This window comes from Pseudophryne corroboree, chromosome 4, assembly GCF_028390025.1.
Source record: "Pseudophryne corroboree isolate aPseCor3 chromosome 4, aPseCor3.hap2, whole genome shotgun sequence".
Taxonomy (NCBI): Eukaryota; Metazoa; Chordata; class Amphibia; order Anura; family Myobatrachidae; genus Pseudophryne; species Pseudophryne corroboree.
In genome coordinates, this window is record NC_086447.1 from 850588391 (window position 1) to 850602595 (window position 14205).

General features: G+C 42.1%; 1 protein-coding gene across 1 annotated transcript in view; it reads left to right on the forward strand.

Moving 5' to 3' along the window:
* Positions 1–14205, forward strand: part of ASB3 (ankyrin repeat and SOCS box containing 3) — a 404212-nt gene that overhangs the window by 389264 nt on the left and 743 nt on the right. The window lies entirely within an intron of this gene.

Genomic DNA, 14205 nt, shown 5'->3' on the forward strand with positions numbered 1-14205 from the left:
AAAAAGAAAACACAGGCGCATTCGTGGGAAGCGAGCAGGCCGGAAATGTATTTCCCCCGGTAACCACCTAAATCCTTTGCCCACCTGCTCACCCCCACATTCAAAGAACAATCAAATAGAAGTGATACCCAAAAGACGGCCCTGTGTTTGGAAGAACAGAACTGTCAACTCTCGCTTTGTGACCCCTATACCCAGAGCTCCTGCACTTAACATAAAGAAAACTGATGGCCCTCTGGTATGCCCAATCAGGTCTGTCCTTTGTAATGCCAGATCTATAAGAAACAAGACTGCAACAATTGCTGACTTTATTGAATCTGCAGATCTAGCCTTTATTACAGAGACCTGGCTAGATGAAAATGCAGCACCTATATTGGAGGCTGCAGTACCAACAAACTACTCTGTCATCCACAACCCAAGACTGGACCGCAGGGGTGGCGGGGTGGCTATCTGCTTCAAAAAAGAACTTAAACTTAGGGTACACCCTATTGAAATTACTCGCTCATTCGAGTGCATTGCTGGCCGGAGTTCGACAGGATTAGGTTTCAGAGTACGTCTCATTTACCGGCCCCCTGGAGATGGAAAGATATTTCTACAAGAAATTGCAGACATTGTTGCTGGCCTGGTTCTGGAACATCAAAGATGGCTCATCCTCGGGGATTTCAATGCATGGGTGGATGATGAGCTTTCAGGCCTTGGCCAAGACCTCCTGTGCACAATGAATGGTCTGGGCTTCACACAGGTCATTCCTTCTGCCACACATAAAAGTGGTCACACTCTCGATCTTGTCTTTCAGATTGGATTAGAAGTCACTGACCTAAAAATAAACCCAGTCATCTGGTCAGACCACTACTCCCTTTGGTTCTCAGTTGCAACCCCTCAAATAAGATCTCTGCCCGTGGAGTTGACCAGGTATCGTCCAAGGAGGGGTATGACTCCCCAGGCTCTTGCAGCAAATCTGGATCTCTCTGCTATACTGGGTGCCTGTGAAGATCCCTGTTCCCTAGTCCGTTATTATAATACGGATGTTATGGCTGCAATTGATATTATCGCCCCTGTGCGTATACAAACTCGTAAACCACAACTATAAGCTCCATGGTTCGACAACAGTGTTAGTGAGCTCAAGAAAAGGGGGCGTAGACTGGAAAGACGATGGAGGAAGACTAACTTAGAGGATGACAAAATAAAACTAATAAAACATAACGAAGAATATCAATCGACAATCACTCGTAAGAAATCACAGTTCCTGTCAAATGAGATCACGGCAGCAAACAATAGGCCTGCTCAACTTTTCCGCACACTGGAGATGCTTTGCAAGCCAGCATGCCTGCAGACTGATGAAACCCTCTCCCAGGCAAGATGCAACGAGTTTGCAAACTTCTTTGCAGATAAAATATCCACCATCCGGGCTGGAATCTCCACAGTGCCATCAAAGGAGTGCCAAACTACAAAGCCTGCCAATATAAGCTACCTACAGAAAAAAACGTGGGCGCTATTTATAAAAATATGTGATTAAATAGAACAATTAATATTTTCTACTTTATAATGTTGCTCCACTTTTCTAGCTGCCCACAATTGGGGATCTGGCTATCCACCAAAGCTAGAATACAACCAAAAATACACAATAATGTGGGCGCTCCAAAAAGATATATTTGCAACAGCTGCTGGTTTTGTAAATACAGATTTTATTTATATTACTCCCGGGTAATTTCTATATAACCTAGATCCTATATATATCACAGTATAAAAACAATCATCAAATTAGTAAAACATTTAAAAGACTAATGTCCAAGCGCTCAGAACTTGCTGGCAATCCTGAAGATAAACTGGTGGTTAGTGTGGTTAATATGCATATGCCGGCTGTTAGTGATCGTTAGTACTTATAACACAGTTTTGAGCTCAATAACGAATTAGTAGAGGCAGTTCATTGCTTTATAAAGCTTGTTATACTTCACCAAGTCCGGACTGGTCATATATGGATCCAGTGATATGTACCATATACTGCAAACAATTGCTGTCCACGTCTGTATTATATCCGTGAATGGATCTCGCTCACTCTTGTTTGGCTAACGGACAGGCCACTCAGCGGCGGTTCCCCAAGGCTGGGGGCTTCTGCTTAGTTGGTAGTGGCCTGCACCTTCCTGTGCCACTTATTTGCCGAGAGGAGCGGTAGGGGCAGCAAGCCCTGAGCTGCAGGAGACGCTGTGTTTGGCCGCGGTCAGCGGCTTCCGGGTTCGGAGCTTCTGGCTTCCGGTTGCGTTCCACCTGCGTTCCACAGTCGAAATTCAGTCACCTGACGCGTTTCTCCGCCTCTCAAAGGGGCGGTTTCATCAGAGTGTATTTTCAATATAAGCTACCTGCCTTCATGGACCAGCTTTGTCCCAGTGGATGTAAAGGACACTGCTGAAATTGCTCGGATTTTGCGTCCCACCACCTGTGATCTGGACCCAGCCTCAACCAAGCTTCTAATAAGTTGTATGGATATAATTGGTCCTGTCTTTGCAAAAATTGTTCAATGCTCTTTGCAGACAGGCATTTTTCCTGGTCCCCTAAAGGAAGCAATTGTCAGACCGCTTCTTAAAAAACCTAATTTAGATCCCGACTGCATGACCAACTACAGACCGGTATCAAACCTTCCTTTCCTAGGAAAGGTTATTGAGAAAGTGGTTGCAAATCAACTGGAAACCCGCCTGACAACCCATGATATTTATGATCTATTCCAATCAGGATTCAGGAGAAGACATAGCACTGAAACAGCCCTGGTGTGTGTGTTAAATGATCTTCTGATGGCAAGAGACAGAGGTGACTGTTCAATATTAATCCTTTTGGATCTCTCGGCAGCATTTGATACCGTGGACCATGGGCTTCTGATTGAGCGACTGATACATTTCTGTGGTCTGGATGGCACAGTCCTAAGATGGTTCAAATCATTTCTCACAGGCAGGTCACAGAGAGTATCATCTGGAGTATACTCATCACCATCAGTGACATTGCCATGTGGTGTCCCACAAGATTCTATACTATCCCCCATGCTTTTTGCAGTATACATGCTTCCATTGGGCGAAATAATCAGGCGCCATGGCATGGTCTACCACTGCTATGCAGATGATACACAGCTGTACTTGTCCTTTGCTCCGGGCACTAAATGCAACCCTAAATGGCTGTCTAGCTGAGCTACAGGAGTGGATGAGCGCCAGTTGGCTGCGACTGAACCTAAACAAAAAACAGAGGTCCTTATGATACGACCGCAACATCAAAGGTCAAAAGAAAAAAGAGAGTAATGACTCGCGCCCTTATAGCAGCTTTGTACAAAAACCCCTTGGAAACACCACTTCCAAAATACATAAATGTTACAGAGATTGGAGTAGCACACAAGCGCTTCTAATCCTAAAAACAGAGAATTTCTTTACAAGATACACTTTAAATATCCGATGTTCTCTGCTCTCCGTGCAGTTCGCACCTCCAAACTGACCTCCTTTCGAATGATGGTACACACATATAGGTATCTTTTCACAAAATTTTCCACTGATCCTCCTTTTCTATAGCCCCTCTTAGTAAGATGCTCACCTCATATATGGGCCCTATATGTTCTGAAAGGTTTCTTTAAGATCTTCATATATCACACCATATCCACCACAATCTGAAGGCACCCTCTCCCTTATTATGATGCTCACCTTTGGGTATATCCCTATGTTCCTTGAAAGGTTTCTTTTGCGGTCAGCATTCGCTGGACGGATAATGGGGAGGAACCACTTCTTTCCAGTCTCGAGCACTCAGTTTTTATAATACCATACGTCCACAATGGTAAAAAAGTGAAGTTTTAATAAAAAAAATTCTCATACAATAAAAACATACATATACCCTCACAAGGCCGTCTGGGTTTGTCCCTCTCTGCTCCCTTTGGAACCGATGGTGATAATTTCACCCCCAAAAATTTTTTTGCCACTTACTGCCAGGGTTCCTGATTGGAGAGTTCAGATGATGGAAGGTAAACCTTTAGACCTGGGTAAAAATAGATAGAAGCCAACGCGTTTCGGAAAAATCCTTCCTCAGGGCATGTTTGAGACCTACCCAGTCGGCCTTTTAAACCCAACTGAGTTTCCCTCCCACTTTTGAGACCAATCAGACACCCCTGATATGGGCATCTATTATATACATGATTCTGGTATTTAAAATGGCTACTATTGTATTCTTGAGTACCTATACATAATTTCTTACATATTAAACATCCGATTAACATAAGCAAAACAAGAGAAAAATAAATTTTCCCATCAATTGGTATTCTGCAAATCCCGTTCTGGAACATCCTTAATATAAGTCTCTATTCATTATATAAGGGATAGTTCTTTATAATCCGGATTCTATATCCACATATTCTTGTCGTGCTGTGTCGGGTCGTCACTTCCGGTTCCGGCTCCACGGGAAACACGTACATCTCCATGATGTTGCGCGTCTTAGAGTGTTCCTTCACTGACGATGACGTGTTTCCTGTGCGTTGTCATGGAAACCGCATCGCCAAATTGTCCTTCCCCGCATCAGTAGCCATGGAAACCGTTGTCTCTCGTCAGTTCCTTTCTGCACTGACGTATTTCCGGCTGGATGGAACGCAAAACAGGAAGTCCCCTGGGACGCATAACCCGTTCTCCACAGCACAGAGATAAATGTTCATATATTCTCATCGCCAAAGACAAAGACAACATAAATAGAGATTTGTTAGTAGTTAATCAAACATCTACATTCCATATATTCATAAGGCAGCTGATACTTAAATCTCCCATATGTACCGTTACATTCACATATTTTTTACTCATCCTTTTAGCACAAGCAGACTTCAATCAGAGGAACCATTTCATTTCAAATTCTACATTTAGTCCATTTGGGACCAAGGTTTTTAGCCCGTAGATGGTCCTCATCTCACTTTTTGCCAATCGTTTTTCCCCATCATTGGTTCTCCAGTTAGGGGTAATCAATTTAATTCCACTAAAATTCTTTAGATGATTAATATTGCAGGCATGGGCATTTTTAAAGTGCAATGATACATTGTGGGTTTCTAACCCTTTTTTAATATTACGGGCATGCTCAGCCATCCTTATTTTAAGCGCACGGGTAGTTCTGCCCACGTACTGCAACCCACAAACACATTCTAGGAGATATACAACGTTCTTAGAGTTGCATGTTATGAAGTCTTTAATATCGTAGGACTTTTGGGTTTTTACAGACTTATATTGTGTGATTTTGCTTTCTTTACTTTTACACATTTTACACATAGAACACATGCCACATCTAAAAAAGCCCTTTGATCTGTTCCTAGTGAGCATTTTTGGGGCCATAACCACACTGCTTACTATACTTTCCTTCAGATTTTTAGCTCTTCTGTAAGTGAATTTAGGTACCCTTGAAACAATATCTTTAAGACAGGGGTCTTTTCCTAGAATGGACCAATGTTTTCTTATTATTTGTTCAACCTGTCTATATTGACTATTATATGCAGTAATAAAAAATACTTCATTTGACCTTTCATTGTTTCTAAAGGGATTTGTAGTTAACATATCTATACGATCATATTCCCCAGTTTTCTTCATGGTAGATATCACATTCTCTTGATCATATCCCTTTATTTCAAATTGTTCCTGCAGGGTTTGTGCCTGCTCCCAATACTTATCAATATCGGAGCAATTTCTCCTTATCCGTTGAAACTGGCTTCTTGGAATGCTTTTCAGCCAGTTTAAATGGTGGTTACTACTGTAATCTATGTATGAATTGCAGTCAGTGGGTTTAGTATGGTTACTAGTTTTAATTACTCCGTTGTCCACATAAATACGGAGATCCAAGAAGTTTACCTCTAAATCACTGATATTAAATGTCAGATTAATACCATACTGGTTGGTGTTTAACCCCATACAAAAGGAATTCAAAGACTGACGGTCCCCCTTCCATATGAACAGGATGTCGTCGATATAACGACTCCATGACACCAGACTGGCACCAAACTCATGACCCTTCCATACCTGTTGTTCCTCCCAATACGCCATGAAAAGGTTAGCATAGCTTGGCGCCAGTCTGGTGCCCATGGCTGTCCCTGTTAACTGTAGATAAAACGAGTTCTCAAACCAAAAGAAATTGTTACGCAGAATAAGGGATGTGCCTTCTATGATAAAGTTCTTCCTAACCGTGGACATCTCCTCTTTATTCAAGAAATATTCTAAGGCCTCTAAACCTAGTTGATGTTGGATTACCGTGTACAGGGACGTAACGTCCGCCGTAACAAACAAAAAACCTGGTTCCCAGTTCACCTTCATAAGTTGGTTTATGGTGGCTATTGTGTCTTTCAAATAGGAACGTGTAGTAGTAACCATAGGCTGCAGAATATGGTCGATATAACATGAGAGATTAGATAGATTGGAATTAATTCCTGCTACAATGGGGCGGCCGGGTGGTGCTTCTTTGTTTTTATGGATTTTAGGCAGGACATACAGGACAGGTATGGATGGATTTTCAATGGTCATGTACTTAGATTCTTCCTCTGTGATTGTGCCCAGTGTAAGGTATAATCCTAAGAAAACCTCCAATTTTTTATCTACATTGTCACTGGGATTTCCCCTTAATTTCTGATATGTGGAGGTGTCCATGAGTTGCCTCATGACCTCCTTGTTATATTCCACCAAGCTCATGATCACAATGCTCCCCCCCTTATCGGCGGGTTTGATTACGATCTCTTTATTATTTCTCAGGTTAGTGATGGCTTTCTTTTCTTCCTTCGTTAGATTGGTTTTCCTATTTGGTTTAAAGGTAACACTTTCTAAGTCCGCCTTTACAGCTTTCTCGAATGATTCGATAAAGCTTCCCTTCTTATGTTTGGGATAGAATACTGATTTTCTCTTAAACTTAGATTTGGTATTCGTACCCGTCACAATGTTTCCATCGGGCATATCACTGAAGAATCTTTTTAACGTGAGCTTTCTCACAAATTTTTCTATGTCTACCAGGACCTCAAATTTGTCGCATCTGTTACTAGGGGAAAATTTTAAGCCTTTCTCAAGAACTGATTTTTCGTGTACAGTTAATTCATATTGACTTAGGTTGTAAATTTTTGTTACTCCTAAGTCATCTTTCTTGGAATCATTTAGTTCTTTTGTATTAACTGTAATCTGGCTGTTTAGAGTGTTATCATTCTTTTTTCCCTTCCTTCTTCTTTTGTTTAGATGTTTTTTTGTCCCCCCTCTCTTTCCTCGTATTTTTGAGCCTATCTTCTTCTCGGTGGTCTGTACACACCTCTCTCTAAAAAAGAGGAGGAGCTTGAAGGACCTGGATTGGACAATTTTGGGAGTTCTTCAAAATCCCTTCCATTCCTGTTTGTTATCCTATGATTATTGTAACCTCCTTTATATCTCATAGTATTACCGATTCCCAATTCTTTTCTATCATGGTAATTCCTTCCTCCTTCCCTACCAAAGTAACTACTATTACTTTCTGTCCTTTCTCTATTCTCTTCATCTTTCCTATTCCCCAAATTTGATATATTTCTGCGTTTCCTTTGATAATAGACATCCTCCTGGTCTACATATTTGGATTGTATTTCTTCCTCTCCTCTCTGTGTTTGATATTGGGGTACTCCCCTCCGACCACCCCGATTTCTCCAGGGGGTCCTCCTTGGTAGACCTCCTTGATTAGTATTAACTGCCACTTGTTTTACCTGTTTTGGGGGCCCTATCATTCCTTCTTTTTGATCTTTCTTATCCCTACAATACTTTTTCTGCTTTTTTACTCTTACTTCCCTCTCACTTCTTAGAATTCTTATGGCGGCTGCATCCTCCATTTCTTTATACTCCCTGGTCCCTATATATGGTTCTGCCAGTGATCTATAAGTATCTATTTCTCCTTCCACCTCCTGCAACTCCTTTTTCTTCTCCCGGATAATTAACTCCATTAATGAGAAGGAACATGTGTCTACCAACTTTTGCCTTCTTCATAGAAGGCACATCCCTTATTCTGCGTAACAATTTCTTTTGGTTTGAGAACTCGTTTTATCTACAGTTAACAGGGACAGCCATGGGCACCAGACTGGCGCCAAGCTATGCTAACCTTTTCATGGCGTATTGGGAGGAACAACAGGTATGGAAGGGTCATGAGTTTGGTGCCAGTCTGGTGTCATGGAGTCGTTATATCGACGACATCCTGTTCATATGGAAGGGGGACCGTCAGTCTTTGAATTCCTTTTGTATGGGGTTAAACACCAACCAGTATGGTATTAATCTGACATTTAATATCAGTGATTTAGAGGTAAACTTCTTGGATCTCCGTATTTATGTGGACAACGGAGTAATTAAAACTAGTAACCATACTAAACCCACTGACTGCAATTCATACATAGATTACAGTAGTAACCACCATTTAAACTGGCTGAAAAGCATTCCAAGAAGCCAGTTTCAACGGATAAGGAGAAATTGCACCGATATTGATAAGTATTGGGAGCAGGCACAAACCCTGCAGGAACAATTTGAAATAAAGGGATATGATCAAGAGAATGTGATATCTACCATGAAGAAAACTGGGGAATATGATCGTATAGATATGTTAACTACAAATCCCTTTAGAAACAATGAAAGGTCAAATGAAGTATTTTTTATTACTGCATATAATAGTCAATATAGACAGGTTGAACAAATAATAAGAAAACATTGGTCCATTCTAGGAAAAGACCCCTGTCTTAAAGATGTTGTTTCAAGGGTACCTAAATTCACTTACAGAAGAGCTAAAAATCTGAAGGAAAGTATAGTAAGCAGTGTGGTTATGGCCCCAAAAATGCTCACTAGGAACAGATCAAAGGGCTTTTTTAGATGTGGCATGTGTTCTATGTGTAAAATGTGTAAAAGTAAAGAAAGCAAAATCACACAATATAAGTCTGTAAAAACCCAAAAGTCCTACGATATTAAAGACTTCATAACATGCAACTCTAAGAACGTTGTATATCTCCTAGAATGTGTTTGTGGGTTGCAGTACGTGGGCAGAACTACCCGTGCGCTTAAAATAAGGATGGCTGAGCATGCCCGTAATATTAAAAAAGGGTTAGAAACCCACAATGTATCATTGCACTTTAAAAATGCCCATGCCTGCAATATTAATCATCTAAAGAATTTTAGTGGAATTAAATTGATTACCCCTAAATGGAGAACCAATGATGGGGAAAAACGATTGGCAAAAAGTGAGATGAGGACCATCTACGAGCTAAAAACCTTGGTCCCAAATGGACTAAATGTAGAATTTGAAATGAAATGGTTCCTCTGATTGAAGTCTGCTTGTGCTAAAAGGATGAGTAAAAAATATGTGAATGTAACGGTACATATGGGAGATTTAAGTATCAGCTGCCTTATGAATATATGGAATGTAGATGTTTGATTAACTACTAACAAATCTCTATTTATGTTGTCTTTGTTTTTGGCGATGAGAATATATGAACATTCATCTCTGTGCTGTGGAGAACGGGTTATGCGTCCCAGGGGACTTCCTGTTTTGCGTTCCATCCAGCCGGAAATACGTCAGTGCAGAAAGGAACTGACGAGAGACAACGGTTTCCATGGCTACTGATGCGGGGAAGGACAATTTGGCAAAGCGGTTTCCATGACAACGCACAGGAAACACGTCATCGTCAGTGAAGGAACACTCTAAGACGCGCAACATCATGGAGATGTACGTGTTTCCCGTGGAGCCGGAACCGGAAGTGACGACCCGACACAGCACGACAAGAATATGTGGATATAGAATCCGGATTATAAAGAACTATCCCTTATAGAATGAATAGAGACTTATATTAAGGATGTTCCAGAACGGGATTTGCAGAATACCAATTAATGGGAAAATTTATTTTTCTCTTGTTTTGCTTATGTTAATCGGATGTTTAATATGTAAGAAATTATGTATAGGTACTCAAGAATACAATAGTAGCCATTTTAAATACCAGAATCGTGTATATAATAGATGCCCATATCAGGGGTGTCTGATTGGTCTCAAAAGTGGGAGGGAAACTCAGTTGGGTTTAAAAGGCCGACTGGGTAGGTCTCAAACATGCCCTGAGGAAGGATTTTTCCGAAACGCGTTGGCTTCTATCTATTTTTACCCAGGTCTAAAGGTTTACCTTCCATCATCTGAACTCTCCAATCAAGAACCCTGGCAGTAAGTGCCAAAAAAAATTTTTGGGGTGAAATTATCACCATCGGTTCCAAAGGGAGCAGAGAGGGACAAACCCAGACGGCCTTGTGAGGGTATATGTATGTTTTTATTGTATGAGAATTTTTTTTATTAAAACTTCACTTTTTTACCATTGTGGACGTATGGTATTATAAAAACTGAGTGCTCGAGACTGGAAAGAAGTGGTTCCTCCCCATTATCCGTCCAGCGAATGCTGACCGCAAAAGAAACCTTTCAAGGAACATAGGGATATACCCAAAGGTGAGCATCATAATAAGGGAGAGGGTGCCTTCAGATTGTGGTGGATATGGTGTGATATATGAAGATCTTAAAGAAACCTTTCAGAACATATAGGGCCCATATATGAGGTGAGCATCTTACTAAGAGGGGCTATAGAAAAGGAGGATCAGTGGAAAATTTTGTGAAAAGATACCTTTATGTGTGTACCATCATTCGAAAGGAGGTCAGTTTGGAGGTGCAAACTGCACGGAGAGCAGAGAACATCGGATATTTAAAGTGTATCTTGTAAAGAAATTCTCTGTTTTTAGGATTAGAAGCGCTTGTGTGCTACTCCAATCTCTGTAACACATCAAAGGTCAAGACTGCAGCATAGCCAACCAGCTGGATTTACACTCGGGGATTCAGAATTACAGACCTGTGATCGTGTGCGGAATCTTGGCGTTGTCCTTGGATGGTGGCTTGACACTAAAACATCAGATATCAGCCACAATCAAATCCTCATTCTTTCACCTGAGGAACATAGCCAGAATAAAGCACTTAATTCCCTCAGATGATATGCCAAAAGTCATACATGCATTTGTATCATCTCGATTAGACTACTGTAATGCCCTCTACCTTGGTCTCCCAGCAAAAGAATTGCAACGCTTACAGCTGGTGCAAAACACAGCTGCCGGCTGTTAACCAACCAGCCCCGTTCTAGCCACATAATACCCATACTCTACTCCTTTCACTGGCTGCCTGTAAGATGGCGAATCATCTTCAAGATTGGCCTACTGAGTTTCAAAGCATTACATGACCAGGGCCCAAGGTACCTGAAACAGCTTCTGACCCCATACTGCCCCACTCGATTACTGCGATCTGTAGATGAAGGACTTTTAGCAGTACCTAGAATCTCCGAAATTCATCTGGTGGTCGAGTTTTTAGTCATGCGGCTCCGACTCTATGGAACTCACTTCCCCGCACAGTTTGGAGAAAGAGCGCTATATAAATAAAATTATTATTATTATTATTTTGCTAAGGTTCTTTTTGACACCCCATGGATAACCCATCTGCTTTGGCACAACTGAGTGGCCAGTATTTGGCCCGCCACTAGATTGCCACCATCTTTTAGAGCACATTTGGGCTTCCACTCCTTGGGACACAAAGAATGCCCTCTACTATGGTATGCAGGATTAGTTCTGGAGGGGGGGTTTCCAAATGTTTGATGTTAGAGCGATTATCTTCAGCCCATGAAGGATGCATAGTTAGTATGTAACAAGGTACTCTATAGTCTGCCCTAAACAAAGTGCAGTTTATGTAATACAGTACATCAGACATATGCAGGCCCAATGATCATGGTAAGCCACTTACCAGATTCTGGGGGACATTTACTAAGCAGTGATAAGAGCAGAGAAGTGAGCCATTGGAGAAGTTGCCCCATCAACCAATCAGCAGCTCGGTATCATTTTATAGTATGCAAATTATAGATGTTATTTCAGTGCTGATTGGTTGCCATGGGCAACTTCTCCACTGGCTCACTTCTCTGCTCTTATCACTGCTTAGTAAATGTCCCCTTCTGTCTCTGGTGCAATGATTGAGCACTCAGATCCACAGACACACACACAGCAGACTTGGTAGGAAGATCTGCTGCTACTGGGCATGTGCAACAGCTCCATTCTGAATGTAGTGGCCGCTGGTCAGGCTATAGGAAGGGGGGTATCTAGGCACCTGGAATCCCCCCCCCCTCCCCCCATGTTTGTCTATTCTTTTGACCCTGTCGACCATCTGGTGATGACTTATTGACTATCTATTTATTGTCTATCTTCCACCCGGATACCCTAAATAATTGTACTAACTGATAGCACAGCTTTAGACAATCTAGGCTGGTGATACTATGCGATTATCTTTACCACCCCACCCTAACAAGTAATGCAGCGGCTAGAGGACTTTAATTAGCTTCTTGGCCCATTGCATCTACAGGGTCCTAAACTGGTAGCAGAGTGTAGTGAGGTGAGAGAAGAGTGGCAGAGGGGTTGGTGTAGAGCAGGCTTGGCCAACCTGTGGCTCTCCAGATGTTGTGAAACTACACATTCCAGCATGCCCTGCCACAGTTTTAGCATTCCCTAATAGCAAAACTGTGGCAAAGCATGATGGGATTTGTAGTTTTACAACAGCTGGAGAGCCACAGGTTGGCCAGGCCTGGTGTAGAGAGACGCGTACTGGAAAGTAAAGCCGGAAGGACGCTGTGAGTAGAGAAACGTAGACTGGTGCGGGCAGAATGGAGTGGATGACCGTTACGGAGCAGGGAATGGACAGATCTTGGTATTAGGAAGGTTATTGCCTCGCAGTGTTATAATGTATTATGTGAAAACCACAGAAGTAGCAGAAGATAAGGCAGTGGATTAAATAGAAGCAGAACTTATAAAATCCTTTGAATGCAAGGTTGAAAAACTCCTTTAAAATTAGGTTAATAATTGTAACTTTCTATTAATTAGCAAATTATAAATCATTTCCTTTAGTATATGTATGCAGTATTGTGCATTAAAATAAACTACTACATATGCAGTTCAATATAAATGAAATCTATAGAATACTGGATTAGTATACTGCTTACTGCATGATTAATTTCACTTCATAATCTTTAGAAAGTAAAATTAGTTTCTGGGGCAGATTTATTAAGCCTGGTAAAGTGATAAAGTGGAAGGTGATAAAGGACCAGCCAGTCAGCTCCTAAGTGTCATTTTTCAAACCCAGCCTGTGACATGGCAGTTAGGCTCTGATTGGCTGGTCCTTTATCACCTTCCACTTTATCACTTCACCGAGCTTAATAAATCTGCCCCTCTGTTTGTTGTGTGCTTCTGGTCGGTACTGTAGATACTGTAGGTTATCCAATTCCCCACACAAATAGGTGAGTACTTGCTTTATGTATTGCTTCGTGTGTGCACGTCTGGAAATTATCTAACCCTTAAAATATGTGATAAAATATGGAGCCCACACGGTGTCGCAAGAGTCTAAGGGGTATATTCATTTAAAGTCGGTTCCATTCCGACATGTATTTATCGGAATGGATCCGACAACCCCTATTCAATCCCATCTTAATTCGACTTTTTCAAGTCGAATTTAGATGGGAGGAGGAGAAGGGGGGCGAGCCGCGGGGGGGACAGCCGGCGGGCATACAGGGAAGATAAACGCTACAGTAGCGCTGCAGCAGGATGTCACTCAGCCGCCCGACCTCACGGCAGCTTCCACCTGGCTCCAGCAGCGTGCTGGAGCCGGGTGGAAGCTGCCGTGAGGTCGGGCGGCTGAGTGACATCCAGCTGCAGCGCTACTGTAGCGCTGATCTCCCTGTATGCCCGCCGGCTGTCCCCCCGTCTCCCTGCGCCCCCCTCGCCTCTGGGTCCGCATCTCAGTCCGACATCATTTTGGTGTTTCGACATAAACACGAGGATTGGCAGCTATTCCGCCGATCCACGTGCTTTTTGACAAGTCAAATACATCGACTTGTCGAAAAATTTAGGAAAATATTTAATAAGTCGAATCAGGATTCGACCATAAAAAGTCGAAAACTGCCGTCTTTTCGACAGACGGCAGTTTTCGACTTCAATTGAATATACCCCTAAATGTGTCTGTCAAGCTGGGTACCCACCTAGCTAACTTTTTCGGTGCACCCGCCAACAGAGCAGACAATTCTGGTAAGCATATACACTTACAGATCGGCCACTTGATATGTTGGTCATGACATCAAGCTGGGCGGGGCATTTACATTTTCCCGCCCAGCTGTGACGTCAGTCCCTACTGCCGGTT